Genomic DNA, 14,123 nt, shown 5'->3' with positions numbered 1-14,123 from the left:
AATTTCCTTTGAGTCATGCCCGAACTGTGTCATATTACCATTGAGAAATGGATGGATGGTAAAATTTCCATTCAAACATGACGGAACATCTCAAATTTCCGTCTAGACATGCCCAAACTGTGTCAATTTCCGTTTGAGAACATGCCTGGACTGTGTCAAATTCTATTGAGACATGCCTGGACTGTATCAAATTTCCATTCAGACATGGCCGGACTGTGTAAAATTTCCGCTGACGTTTCGTGCCTGCACTGTGTCAAATTTTTGCCAAGGCATGACTGGACTGTTTCAAATTTCCTTCTAGACAATTGCCAGATTGTATCATATTTCCATTGAAACGTGCCTGTACTATGTCCAATTTCTATTGGACTGTCAAATTTCTGTTTAGACATAATAGAACTGCATCTAACTTCCATTCCGACAGCCGGACGTGTCAAATTTTCATTGAGATGTGCCCAAACTGTGTCAAATTTCCGCTGAGTACTACCCGGGTGGCAAATTCCATTCAGACATGGCTGGACTGTGTCAAATTTCCATTCAGACATGGCCGGACTGCGTCAAATTTTCATTCAGACATGGACGGACAGTATCAAATTTCCGTTCAGATGTGCTCGGCTTGTGTCAAATAAATATTCAGACATGGCTGGACTGTGTCAAATTTACGTTCGGACATGACCGGACTGTATCAAATTTCCATTGAGACGTGCCTGAACTTTGTCAAATTACCATTGAGACATGGCCAGACTGTCAGATTTCCGTTGAGATGTGCCCAGACTGTGTCCAATTTTCATTGAGTCGTGCCCGGACTGTGGTCAAATTTCCATTGAGACATACCCAGACTGTGTCAAATTTTCATTTTGGGACATGCCCGGACTGTGTCATATTCCAAATTTCCGATGACCCATGGCCGGACTGTGTCTAATTTCTGTTGAAACGTGCCCAGACTGTGTCAAATCTCTGTTCAGACATGGCCGGACTATGTTAAATATTCATTGATATATGGCTGGTCTGTCTCAAATTTCTGTTGAGACATGGCCGGACTGTGTCAAAATTATTGTTGAGACATGGCCGGACTGTTCAAATTTCAATTCAGGCATGGCCAGACTGTCAAATTTCTGCTAAGACGTGCCGGGCAGTATCAAATTTCCACCCAGACATGACTGGACTGTTTCAAATTTCCATCCAGAGATGGACTGTGTTAACTTTCCGTTGAGAGATGGCTGGACTGTGTCAAATTTGCGATTGGTGGGGACGTGCCTAGACTGTCAAATTTCAGTTCAGACATAGCCGGAGAGTGTCAAATTTCCATTGAGACATAGCCTGACTGTGTCAAATTTCCATTCCGATACAGTTGTACTGTGTCAAATATCCATCAGACATGGCCGAACAGTGTCAAATTTCCATCAAGAAATGACCAAACTGTGTCAAATTTCCATCCGACATGCCTGGACCGTCAAATTTCAGTTGAGGCATGTGTAAAATTTCCAATTGGGATGTGCCCTTACTGTTCAGACATATGCAGACTGTGTCAAATTTCCATTCAGACATGGCCAGACAGTAGCAAATTTCCACCCAAAAATGACCAGAATGTTTCAAATTTCTGTTAAAACGTGCATGAACATTGTCAAATTTCCATTGAAACATGCCTGGTATGTGACAAATTTCAGACATACCTGGACAGTGTCAAATTTCCGTTCAGACATGGCTAGACTCTGTCAAATTTTCGTTGAAACGTGCCTGGACTGTGTCAAATTTCTGTTGTGGCATGGCTGGACTGTGTCAAATATCTGTTGGGACATGCTCAAAACTGTTAAATTTCCATTCAGACATAGCCGGACTGTGTCAAATTTCCTCTGACATGGCAGGACACTGTCAATTTTCATTTTCATACATGGATGGACTGTGTCATATTTCCGTTGAGACGTTGCCCAGACTGTCATATTTCCGTTGAGGCATGGCCAGGACTGTGTCAAATTCTCGTTGAAACCTGGCCAGACTGTGTCAAATTTTCGTTGATACGTGTCCGGACTGTGTCAAATCTTTGTTGATGTGTGCTTGGACTGTGTCAAATTTCTGTTCAGGCATGCCCAGACTGTCAAATTTCCGTTCAGACATGGCACGACTGTATCAAATTTCCATACAGACATGGACGGACTATGTCAAATTTCTATTGAGACATCCCCAGGACTATCTCAAACTTCCATTGAGATGTGCCCGAGCTGTGTCAAATTACCATTGAGACATGGCTAGACTGTCAAATTTCCATTGAGATGTGTCCAGACTGCTGTCAAATTTCCATTGAGACATGCCAGGACTGTAATCAAATTTTCCATTGAGACGTGCTAGACTGAGTCAAATTTCCGTTGAAAAGTGCCCGGACTGTGTACAATTTCTGCTGATACGTGGCCTGGACAGTATCAAACGTCCGTCAAAGACATGATGGACTGTTTTCAAATTTCCATCCAGACATGGCCGTACTGTGTCAAATTTCGGTTGAAACGTGCCAGGACTGTGTCAAATTTCCGTTGAAACGTGCCTGGACTGTGTCAAATTTCCGTTGAGGCATAGCTGCACTGTGTCAAATTTCCATTGGACACGCCCAGACTGTTAAATCTCCGTTCAGACATAACCGTACTATATCAAATTTCCATCAGACATGGCTGGGCGTTGTCAAATATTTCATTGAGACGTGTCCGGATTGTGTCAAATTTCCATTCAGACATGGCTGGACTGTCAAATTCCCGTTGAAACGTGCACGGAAAGTGTTAAATTTCTGTACAGACATGACAGACTGCTTCAAATTTGCCATCGAGACATGGCTGTACTTTGTGTCGAATATCTGTTGAAACGTGCCTGGACTGTGTCAAATTCTATTGGGAAATTGCTGGACTGTGTCAAATTTTTGTGGGATATGCCCGGACTGTCAAAATTTCCGGTTCAGACGGAGCGGAACTGTGTTAAATTTCCCTTTAGATTGGCCATAGTGTGCAAAATTTTCCATTGAGAGTGCCCCGGGTGTCAAATCCCCATTGGGACATGACTGACTGTGTCAAATTTCTGCTGAGACGGTGCCTGGGCTGTGTCAACTTTCCGACCAGACATGGCTAGGCATTGTCAATATTTCATTTAGATGTGTCCGGATTGTGTCAAACTTCCATTCAGACATGTATGGACTGTGTCAAATTTCTGCTGAAACGTGCCCAGACAGTGTCCAATTTCCGTCCAGGACATGACCAGACTGTTTTAAATTTCCATCCAGACATGGCCGTACTGTGTCAAATCTCTGTTGAAACGTGCCTAGACTGTCAAACATTTGTGGAAACATGCCTGGACTGTGTCAAATTTCCATTCAGATATAACCGGAAGTCTCAAATTTCCGTCCAAACATGGCCATACTGTGTAAAATTTCCGTGCAGACATGACCGGATTGTGTCAATATTTCCTTGAAATGTGCCCAGACTGTCTCAAATTTCCATTCTACTTTGTCAAATTTCCATTACAACATGCCTGGACTGTGTCAAATTACCGTTGAAAAGTGCCTGGACTGAGTAAAACTTTCCATTGAGACATGGCTGGGAATGTGTCAAATTTGCATTGGGATGTGCCCGGACTGTCAAATTTCCGCTCAGACATAGCCAGACTGTGTCAAATTTCTGTTCAGAAATGGATGGACGGTGTCAAATTTCCATTCAGATGTGCCCTAACTGTGTCAAATTTCCGTTCAGACATGGTCGGACTGTGTCAAATATTTATTGAGATGTGCCTGGACTGAGTCAAATTTCCATTGAGAAGTGCCCGGGTGTCAAATTTCAGTTCAGACAAGGCCGGACTGTGTGAAATTTCCATTCAGACATGGTCAGACTGTCACATTTCTGTTTAAACATGGCTGGACAGTCTCAAATTTCCGTTCAGACGTGCCTGGAGTGTGTTAAATTTCTGTTCAGACATGGCTGGACTTTATCAAATTTATGTTCAGATATGACCTGACTGTTTCAAATCTCCATTGAGACATGCCCAGATTGTGTAAAACTTCCTTTCAGACATGTGTCAAATTTCCATTGATACGTGCCTGGACTGTGTCAAATTTTCCATTGATGGACATGGCCGTACTGTGTCAAATATCCGTTGATATGTGCACAGAATGTATCAAATTTCCATTTAGACATGGCCGGGCTGTGTCAAATTTCCATTAAGATGGCCGGCCAGACTGTGTTACATTTCCGTTAACGCATAACCGTGCTGTGTCAAATTTTTGTTCAAATATGGCTGGACTGTGTCAAATTTCCATTTGGACCTGGTCGGACAGTACCAAGTTTCCTTTGAGACATGTTCGGACTGTCAAATTTCCATTCAGATGTGCCCAGAATGTGTCAAACTTTCTGTTTGGGCATGACCGGACTGTTCAAAATTTCCGTTCAGACATGATCGGGCTATGTCAAACATTGCCACAATGTGTCAAATTTCCATTGAGACATGCCCAGACTGTCAAATATCCATTGAAACATGGCTGAACTCTGTGTCAAATTTCCCCCCCTTTTGACATACCCAAACTGTGTCAAATTACCATTGAGAAAAAGGATTGGACGGTCCCCCAAATTTCCATTGAACCTGGGAGGCTTCTCAAATTTCTGTTTCAGACATACCCAAACTGTGTCAAATTTTTTTTTTTTACCATTGAGAAAATGGATGGACGGTCAAATTTCCATTGAGATGGGAGGACTGTCTCAAATTTCTGTTCAGACATGAACCAAACTGTGTCAATTTCCTTTGAGAAGTGCCCAGACTGTGTCAAATTTCTGTTGAGACGTGCCTGGGCCATGTCAAATTTCTGTTGTGACATGGCTGGACTGTGTCAAATTTCCTTTCAGACATGGCCGGAGTGTGTCAAATTTCTGTTCAGACATGGCCGGACTGTGTCGAATTTTCGTTGAGATGAGCCCGGACTGTCAAATTTTCTGTTCAGTCATGGCTGGACTGTGTTAAATTTCCATTCAGACATGGCCGGACAGTATCAAATTTCCGCCCAAGCATGAATGGACTGTTTTCAAATTTTCTTCTAGACATGGCCGGACTGTGTCCATATTTCCATTGAAACGTGCCTTTACTGTGTCAAATTTCTGTTGAGACATGGCTAGACTGTGTCATTTTCTGTTGAGGCAGGGTGGACTTGTGTTTCAAAATTTCCATCCATACATGGACCGGACTGTGTCAAATTTCCATTCAGACATGGATGGACAGTGTCAAATTTCTGTCAGACGTGACCAGCCTTTTGAAATTTCCATCCAGACGTATATGGACTGTCCAAATTTTCCGTTCAGACATGCCTGGAATGTGTCAAATTTTCGTTCAGACAAGGACGAACTTTGTCAAATATCCATTCAGCGGTGGCAGGAACTGTACCAAATTCCATTCAGACATGGCTGGACCATGTCAAATTTCCATTGTAACTTGCCCAGACTGTGTTAAATTTTTGTTTAGACATGGTCAGACCAGGTCAAATTTCCATTGAGACTTGCCAGTCTGTGTCAAATTTCTGTTCAGAACATGGCCGGACTATGACAAATTTTTCCATTTCAGACATTGCCACCAGACTGTGTAAAATTTCCAGTTGAAGATGTGCCCGGACTATCCATTAAAACATGGCTGGACTCTGGCAAATTTCCAGTCGGGACATGGCCGTACTGTCTCAAATTTCCTTTGAGACATGACCGGAACGTCTCAAATTTCCATTTCCCCATGCCCAAACTGTGTCAATTTCCATTTAGATGTGCCCCGGACTGTGTCAAATTTCTGCTGAGATGTGCCCGGACTGTGTCAAATTTCTGTTCTGACATGGCTGGACTGTGTCAAATTTACTTTCAGATATGGCTGGGGTGTGTCAAATTTCTGGTCAGACATGTGTGTGTCAAATTTCCATTGAGATGAGCATGGACTGTCAAAATTTCTGTTCAGACATAGCCGGCCTGTGTCAAAATTCCCATTCAGAACCCATAACCATAAAGTGTCCAATTTTCATTGAGATGTGCCTGGACGTGGTAAAATTTCCATTCAGTAGTGCCCGGGTGTCAAAAATTTCCGGTCAGACATGGCCGGGTCTGTGTCAAATTTCCGTTCAGACATGGCCAGACTGTGTCAAATTTACATTCAGACATGGATGGACTGTCAAATTTCCATTCAGATGTGCCCGGTCTGTGTCAAATTTATGTATAGACATGGCTGGACTGTGCCAAATTTACGTTTGGACATGGCCGGACTTTTTGAAATTTCCATCCAGACATGGCCGTACTGCATCAAGTTTCTGCTGAAAAGTGTACTGGACTGTCAAATTTTTGTTGGAACATGCCTGGACTGTGTCAAATTTCCATTCAGGACATGGCCAGGCTGTGTCAAATTTCCACTGAAACGTGCTGGACATTGTCAAATTTCCTTCCAGAGATGACAGACTGTTTCGAAATTTCGTCCAAACTTTGCCGTACTGTGTCCAAATTCCGCGCAGACATGGACGGACGGTGTAAATATTCCATGAGATGTGCCTGAAACGGTCTAAAATTTCCATTCAGACATGGCCAGACTGTGTCAAATTTCCACTGAGACGTGCCCAAACAGTGTCAAATTTCTGTCCATACATGACCGGACTGTTTCAAATTTCCATCATCCAGGAAACATGGCTGTACTGTGTCAAGTTTCCGTTGAGACATGGCCAAACAGTGTCAAATTTCCATTCAGACATGGCCGAACAGTCACAAATTTACATTCAGATATGGCCGGACTGTGTCAAATTTCCGTCCAGACATGCCTGGGCTGTCAAATTTGTGCCCTTACTGTTAAATTTCCGTTCAGTCATGTCGGGAAAAGTGTGTTCTAATTTCCGTTGAGATGTGCCCAGACTGTGTTAAATTTCCATTGAGACGTGGACAGACTGTGTCAAATTTCTGTTGGAACATGGCCACACAGTGTCAAATTTCCATTCAGACATGGCCAGACATTATCAAAGTTCCACCCAAACATGACTGGACTGTTTTCAAATTTCCGTCCAGACATGGCTGTACAGTGTCAAATTTTTGTTGAAAAGTGCATGGACAGTGTCAAATTTACATTGAAACGTGCCTGGGATGTGACAAATTTCAATTCAGACATGGCTGGACTGTGTCAAATTTCCGTTGGGACGTGCCCGAACTGTCAAATTTCTTTTCAAAACATAGCCGGACTGTGTCAAATTTCCGTTCAGGCATGGCCAGACTGTGTTATATTTTCGTTCAGACGTAATCAGACTGTGTCAAATTTCCGTCCAGACATGGCTGGACTGTGCCAAATTTCCATTCAGACATGGCTGGACCATGTAAAATTTCCATTGAGACTTGCCCACATTGTGTCAAATTTCCGTTCAGACATGGCCAGTCCGTGTCAAATTTGAATTGAGACTTGCCCAGACTGTGTCAAATTTCCGTTCACACATGGCTGGACTATGTCAAATTTCCATTCAGACTTGCCACACAGTGTCAAATTTCCATTGAAACGTGTCCAGACTGTGTCAAATATCCATTGAAACATGGCTGATTGATTGATTGTGGGTTTTCTGGCGTCAGAACTACCAGGGTCACCGACACCGAATACTAAGTATTAATATACTTATAAATTTTATTTTTTTTAGAAGAGATACATATAAACCCTCTTGCGCTGATTGGACGTATTAAACGTCGAGTCAAAATGTCTCCCGTATGCCGATTGGACATATTAGACACCGACTCAAAAACGTTTTTTTTAAATTCGCGGAAAAATACTTATAGGCTACCAGCCGAAAACTTTTGAATCACGCGCCTTGGGGGATGCTGGGAGTTCACAGATCAAGGCGTTGTTTTGTTTACAATCGTTATGCAGGCGCGCAAGCGCGAATTTCTTTCTTATCGCACTAAAAAGTATCAGCGACATATCTCAAAAAATTATTTCGTCACTTTGACATAATTTTTGCACCATTTTAAATTATCCGTTACATGAAGTATTATATATGAAAATATGCGCAATTTGATGTAGAATACAACTAAAAAATACTCATGATTGTAACTTTTATCAGTTTTGAAATATTTTATATAAATAATGATAAGTGCCAAAATTTCAACCTTCGGTCAACTTTGACTATACCGAAATGGTCAAAAAACGAAATTGTAAGCTAAAAACTCTTATATTCTAGTAATATTCAATCCTTTGTCTTCATTTTGCAACAAATTGGACGTCTCTAGCACAATATTTCGATTTATGGTTAATTTATGAAAAAACTTTTTCCTTACGTCCACGCGGTAACTCTTCGAATAAATTTTTTTTCGTGCGATTGTCCTAATGTTTGCACCATTTTAAATTTGCCGTTACATAAAGTTTTATATATGGAAATGTGCACAATTTCATGCACAATACAACTAAAACAACCCATGGTTGTAGCTTTTATCAGCTTTGAAATATTTTCATATAAATAGCGATAAGTGCAAAAATTTCAACCTTCGGTCAACTTTGACTCTACCGAAATGGTCGAAAAACGCAATTGTAAGCTAAAACTCTTATATTCTAGTAATATTCAATCATTTACCTTCATTTTGCAACGAATTGGAAGTCTCTAACACAATATTTCGGATTTTTGGTGATTTGAATTTAAAAAAAAAAAAAAAAAATTTAAAAAAAAAAAAAAAACTTTCCTTACGTCTGTGCGGTAACTCTTCTGAAAAAAATCTGAAATTTTTTCTTGCGATTGTCGAAATGTTTGCACCATTTAAAAGTAGCCGTTACATAAAGTTTTATATATGAAAATGTGCGCAATTTCATGTAAAATACAACAAAAAAAATTATTGAAGGTTGTAGCTTTTTCTCTTTTTCGAAATATTTGCATATAAATCATGATAAATAGAAAAAAAAAACTACGTTCGGTCAACTTTGACCCTACCGAAATAGTCGAAGAACACGCAATTGTAAGCTAAAACTCTTACAATCTATTAATATACAATCATTTATCTTCATTTTGAAACAAATTCGAGGTGTCTAGTACAATATTTAGATTTATGGTGAATTTAAAAAATAACTTTCTTTCCTCCGCGCGCCGATTCGCGGCCGCAAATCTCCGAAATGCGTATGTCTCCTTCTCCTAATATTTGCTCCTTTTCATATTAGGCGTTTTATAGAGTTTTCATATATGAAAATGTGCGCAAATTCATGAAAAATACAAACAAAATATTTGAAGGTTGTAGCTTTTCTTATTTTTTGCAATATTTGCATATAAAATAATATATATAAACATTTCGACATTCGCTCAACTTTAACTCGTCCGAAATGGTCAAAACCTGCAATTCTAAGCTAAAACTCTTACAGTATCGTAGTATTCAATCATTTGTCTTCTTTTTAAAACAAACTGGAAGTCTCTAGAACAATTTGTAGATTTATGGTGGTGAATTTTTGAAAAAAACATTTTTTTTACGTCCGCGTGTTAGGAATTCATGCATCATTTTGTGAGAATATTTTTTCTGTGTTGCTTTGATCGTTTTACAATGTGTATATATCAAAATGATCGCAATTTAGTGTAAAATACAACGATAAAAAAATTAACTCGTTAGCTTTAACCGTTTTCCGCACAGCTCGATTTGAATACAATTATGTATGAAATTTTTTTTGTCGCTACCATATATCGCATTTTTTATATATGATAATGATTTTTTTTTTTCATTTCTAATGATTGCATACTAAACTTCAGGCAACGACAAAAAAAGGAGCCAAAAAGAACTCTTAATCTTGAAAACTAAGCGCTCTGTGAATTTTGAAAAAATACCTTAGTTTTTTCCGCTTCCGCGCTCACTCCAAACCCGCCTCGGCATACGGGAGACGTTTTGGTTTTTAGGCTTTGGCGTAAGAGGGTAAATTTGATAAAAAAAAATAAAATAAATTTCTGATAAACATAAGAATAAAATTCTGATAAAATAAAATTCTAATAAAAAGAATTGTTAATTAATCTGAATAAATAACAAATTAAACATAAAAAAAAGGGGGAAAAAAGTATATACTAAGACAGCACAGCTGTCAGATATATATAAGACCAGCTTCTTTGATAAAAGAGATAACTTTATAACACATGCTTTCTCCCAATAGTTTTGGGAGAAAACTATAATTAAACTATAATTTTGCTATAATTACCCCTGCTTCACTACTGTAAACTAAAAAACGATTCTTAAGTTCCACCAGACTGGGACACTCAACCAGCAAATGCCCAACAGTCAGTGGAACTAAGCAATCGTCACAGAAGGGCTCATTCTCCCCATCCATCAGATGGCCGTGAGTTAAACGCGTATGGCCAATACGTAATCTACACAATACAACCTCCCACTTCCTTAGTATTAGGTCATATTTCCAAGGGTGTGTCTGTCTGGTAATTTCTTTCATTTTATTGGGGCCTACTCTGTCCACTGAAGTGCCCATAAATGCTGGACAGATTTCCATATATCAAAGAATGTATCACGCTATGGAATATGGCATTTTCTCAGTACCAAAGTTTGCGCTGCTGATTTGGCTAGCTTGTCTGCCTCTTCATTTCCCGATATGTTCACATGGACAGGAACCCAACAAAATGAAACAATGCGGCCTCTATTTTTGGTGCAAGAAAATCCACTGCAAGATCTTCAACGCCAAGGGATGATCAGTATTAAAGACTTCCAGGGACTGTAAGGCACTTTTGGAGTCACAAAATATTATGTAGCTACACACTGGGAGTGTTACAATATGTTCCAGTGCTACTAGGATGCCATACAATTCAGCTGTAAAGTTTGAGGCAATAGAAGGAAGTGCACCTCTTCGGTTAAAAGATTGGCTAAAAACTTCATATCCAACGCCGGCATTGGACTTGGAGCCATCAGTAAATATAAAACATGTATCTATATGCTCTGATACATGCTCAAGAATATTGCCCTTATTTCCTCATCAGATTTATCTCTCTTTGCTCCATTGAAGTACCTGTAGAATTTCACATCAGGTAACCTCCAGACAGGAGTACTGGGATACACAAAGGGAATAATGGGAAATTTTTTAATATTTATATCCTCTAAGTTTTTTTAATTCTATAGCTAAAAGGAGTGGGATACCTTGGATGACTTTCGTAAAACCGTTAAAAATATTTCTATTTGCTACAGCAAATGCCAGAGATTTGGGTAGTCTTTGCACTCTAAACCAGTACCGAAGTAATGATTGACTGGCGATTGAGCTCAAGGGGCATCTCTCCTGCATCAACTAGCAAACTAGATATTGGTGGACGAACGGAAAGCTCCTGTGGCTATACGAATAGCTGAATGATGTACTGAATCTAAAATTTTTAAGTTAGACGAGGAAGCTGAAGAATATATTTCACAACCGTATGACAGTTTTGACAAGATTAAAGATTTATGAAGCTTTAGTAAAAGATTTCTATCAGCTCCCCAACTGGTGTGAGAAAGCACCTTCAAGATGTGTAGAGCTTCTAGGCTCTTTGCTTTTATATGTTGGATATGGGGGACCCAAGTCAATCTACTGTCAAAAACTAGGCCTAAGAAGTGTGCCTGTTCTACACATGAGATTCTACGGCCATACAATAGAGATCTGGATCAGGATGCACTCCCCCGATCCGACAGAAGTGGACAGCAGTAGTCTTGCTTACAGAGATTTAAAACCCTGTTTCTCAGCCCAACTTACTATTTTTATTTATTGTTAATTGTAACTTTCTTTCGGCTACAGTCATCCCGTGGTGGCAGCAAAGGATATTGACAAGTCATCCACAAACACATAAAGGTAATTTGCCTCGTAGACCAACATTATACATTGTCTTCAGAATCCCATGTCTCCAAGCAGTGTCATATGCCTTTTCTATATCAAAAAACACTGTCACATGGTGTTTTTTTGGAGGCAAAGGCTTCACAGACAGAGGCTTCAAGTTGCAGTAAGATGTCCAGGGTGGAGTGCATTTTTCGAAAACCTCACTGAGAAGGCGTTAGAATATTGTTGTACTCTAGATAACACATCAGTCTTACATTTACCATCTTTTCCATCAATTTACACAAACAGCAAGTTAAGGCAATGGGGCGGTAACTTGCCGCACAGAGAGGATCTTTTCCAGGCTTAAGAATGGTAACATGGTAGCTAATTCCCATATGGTAGGGTAGCTGCTTTCATCCCATATTTTATTGATGATACTGATTATAAAAAAGTTTTGTATGCCTTGAAATGTGTTTAAACATTTCATAAGGAATCTCATCTGGACCAGGGCACTGTTCTTGCTCCTAGCTAAAGCAGAGTCAAATTCCCTTTCACAAAAAGGCATATTATATGATTCTGCTTTCTTTGCTGAAAAGTCAAGTACCATGTTGTTCTTCCATCATTTTGAAATTGTGTCCTGGGGAACTATCTGATTTCTGAGACTCGAGCGAAGTGTTCTGAAAACATATTACTAACTTCTGTGGCATCAGTGACATGGTTATTATTCACTTTAAGTACTTGAGGAGGACTGGGTGTAAATTTACCCTGAATTTTTCTTATTTTCTTCCAAATGCTACAGACTGGTGTTCTACTGTTAACAGTGGATACATATCCGGCCCATGCTTGTCTTCTGGCAGCTTTCATGGCCTTTCGAAATTAGATTAGATTAGATTATAAAATTTTTGGCACATAGCCAAGCACCGGAGCCGAGGGGCCATTCAGCGCATATATATCTTTAAGAATAAAAGTCACTGTCGTACAAACAAACATACACACAACCAATCTACCATACAAATCATTCATTCATAAAAACCAAACAAGAAACCTAAAACAATTAAGAGAAAATTACAATTCATAAAAAAGACCAATATTTTTTAAAAATTTCATAATTTGCTCTGCCTGAGCACCTTCACCTAAAATATCGCCAAGAGACTTATTTGCCAGCAAACAAGCTCTACGATTGTTTTCAAAAAGAGGGCACTCCACCAAAATATGCACCACAGTCAAATCCACATGACAAGTGGAACAGCGAGGAACCTGCCTATCCGCTCCACTCATCATTAGATACCCGTGAGTATATTTAGTGTGGCCAATACGTAATCTAGCTAAAACTATCTCAGACCTTCTATCCATCCGGCTATGAGGCCAAGGATGAACAGAAGGCCTAATCGATTTCAATTTAAGATTATTATCTAAAGTAGACCAGTGGGTCCTGCCACTGGTCTCTACAATAAAATCGAAATGGTACTTTTAAAAATCAGATACAGGGACGCCCATGTTGGAAATGTGCCTAAGCCTAGTTGCAGCCTTAGCAGCAGCGTCGGCTCGCTCATTCCCAACAATTCCAACATGGGACGGAGCCCAACAAAACCTAACAGAAAATCCTCTTCTATTAATTAAAAGATAAAACCAATCTTGTACTTCTTGCACTAAAGGGTGGCAAGAGACTAGGCTTTTTAGAGAAGATAAAACACTCAAAGAGTCGGTAAAAATGGTAAAAACCTTGTTAGTACAAGAACTATAAAAAAATATATTTAAGAGCAGTCAAAAACTGCCAGCAGTTCAGCTGTAAAAACAGAAGAATTAGAAGGAAGCTTCTTTTTAATGATATTACCACTAGTCACTACAGAGCAACCAACACCATCAGAACCCTTCGAGCCATCAGTATATATATGATGAGAATCACCATGTTCGGAAGCATGGTCCAAGAAACTTGCCCTCAACTGGTCACCAGAACTGTTGCTCCTGCTGTCCCTAATTGGGCAGATTTCTAGGCATGGTCTATTCCAAGGAGGAAACTTTGAGGGTATGAAAATTTCAGCTACTGCAGGGGGAAGTAATCCCACCTCCCTGGCAGAGCTTGTTAGTCGAACCTCAAGAGGCTTTGGCAGCCTCGGTCTATTTGGGGCTCTGTCAGTTGGTTCCCTAACGAACTTATAGTTAGGGTTTAGCTTTGACGTAAGTATTCTTGATATGGCTCTCAAGCCTAATTCCTCCCTACGGATAAATAGTGGGGGAAAACCTGACTCAATATATAGGCTTTCTACTGGTGAAGTTCTATAGGCTCCCGTACAAATACGTAAAGCCACATTATGGCAACATCTAATTTCTGCAGTGTTGTCTTGCACACACAACCAGACTTGGCAACCATAATC

The sequence above is a fragment of the Macrobrachium nipponense genome, chromosome 12, assembly GCF_015104395.2.
Source record: "Macrobrachium nipponense isolate FS-2020 chromosome 12, ASM1510439v2, whole genome shotgun sequence".
Taxonomy (NCBI): domain Eukaryota; kingdom Metazoa; phylum Arthropoda; class Malacostraca; order Decapoda; family Palaemonidae; genus Macrobrachium; species Macrobrachium nipponense.
This window is presented reverse-complemented; position numbering follows the sequence as displayed.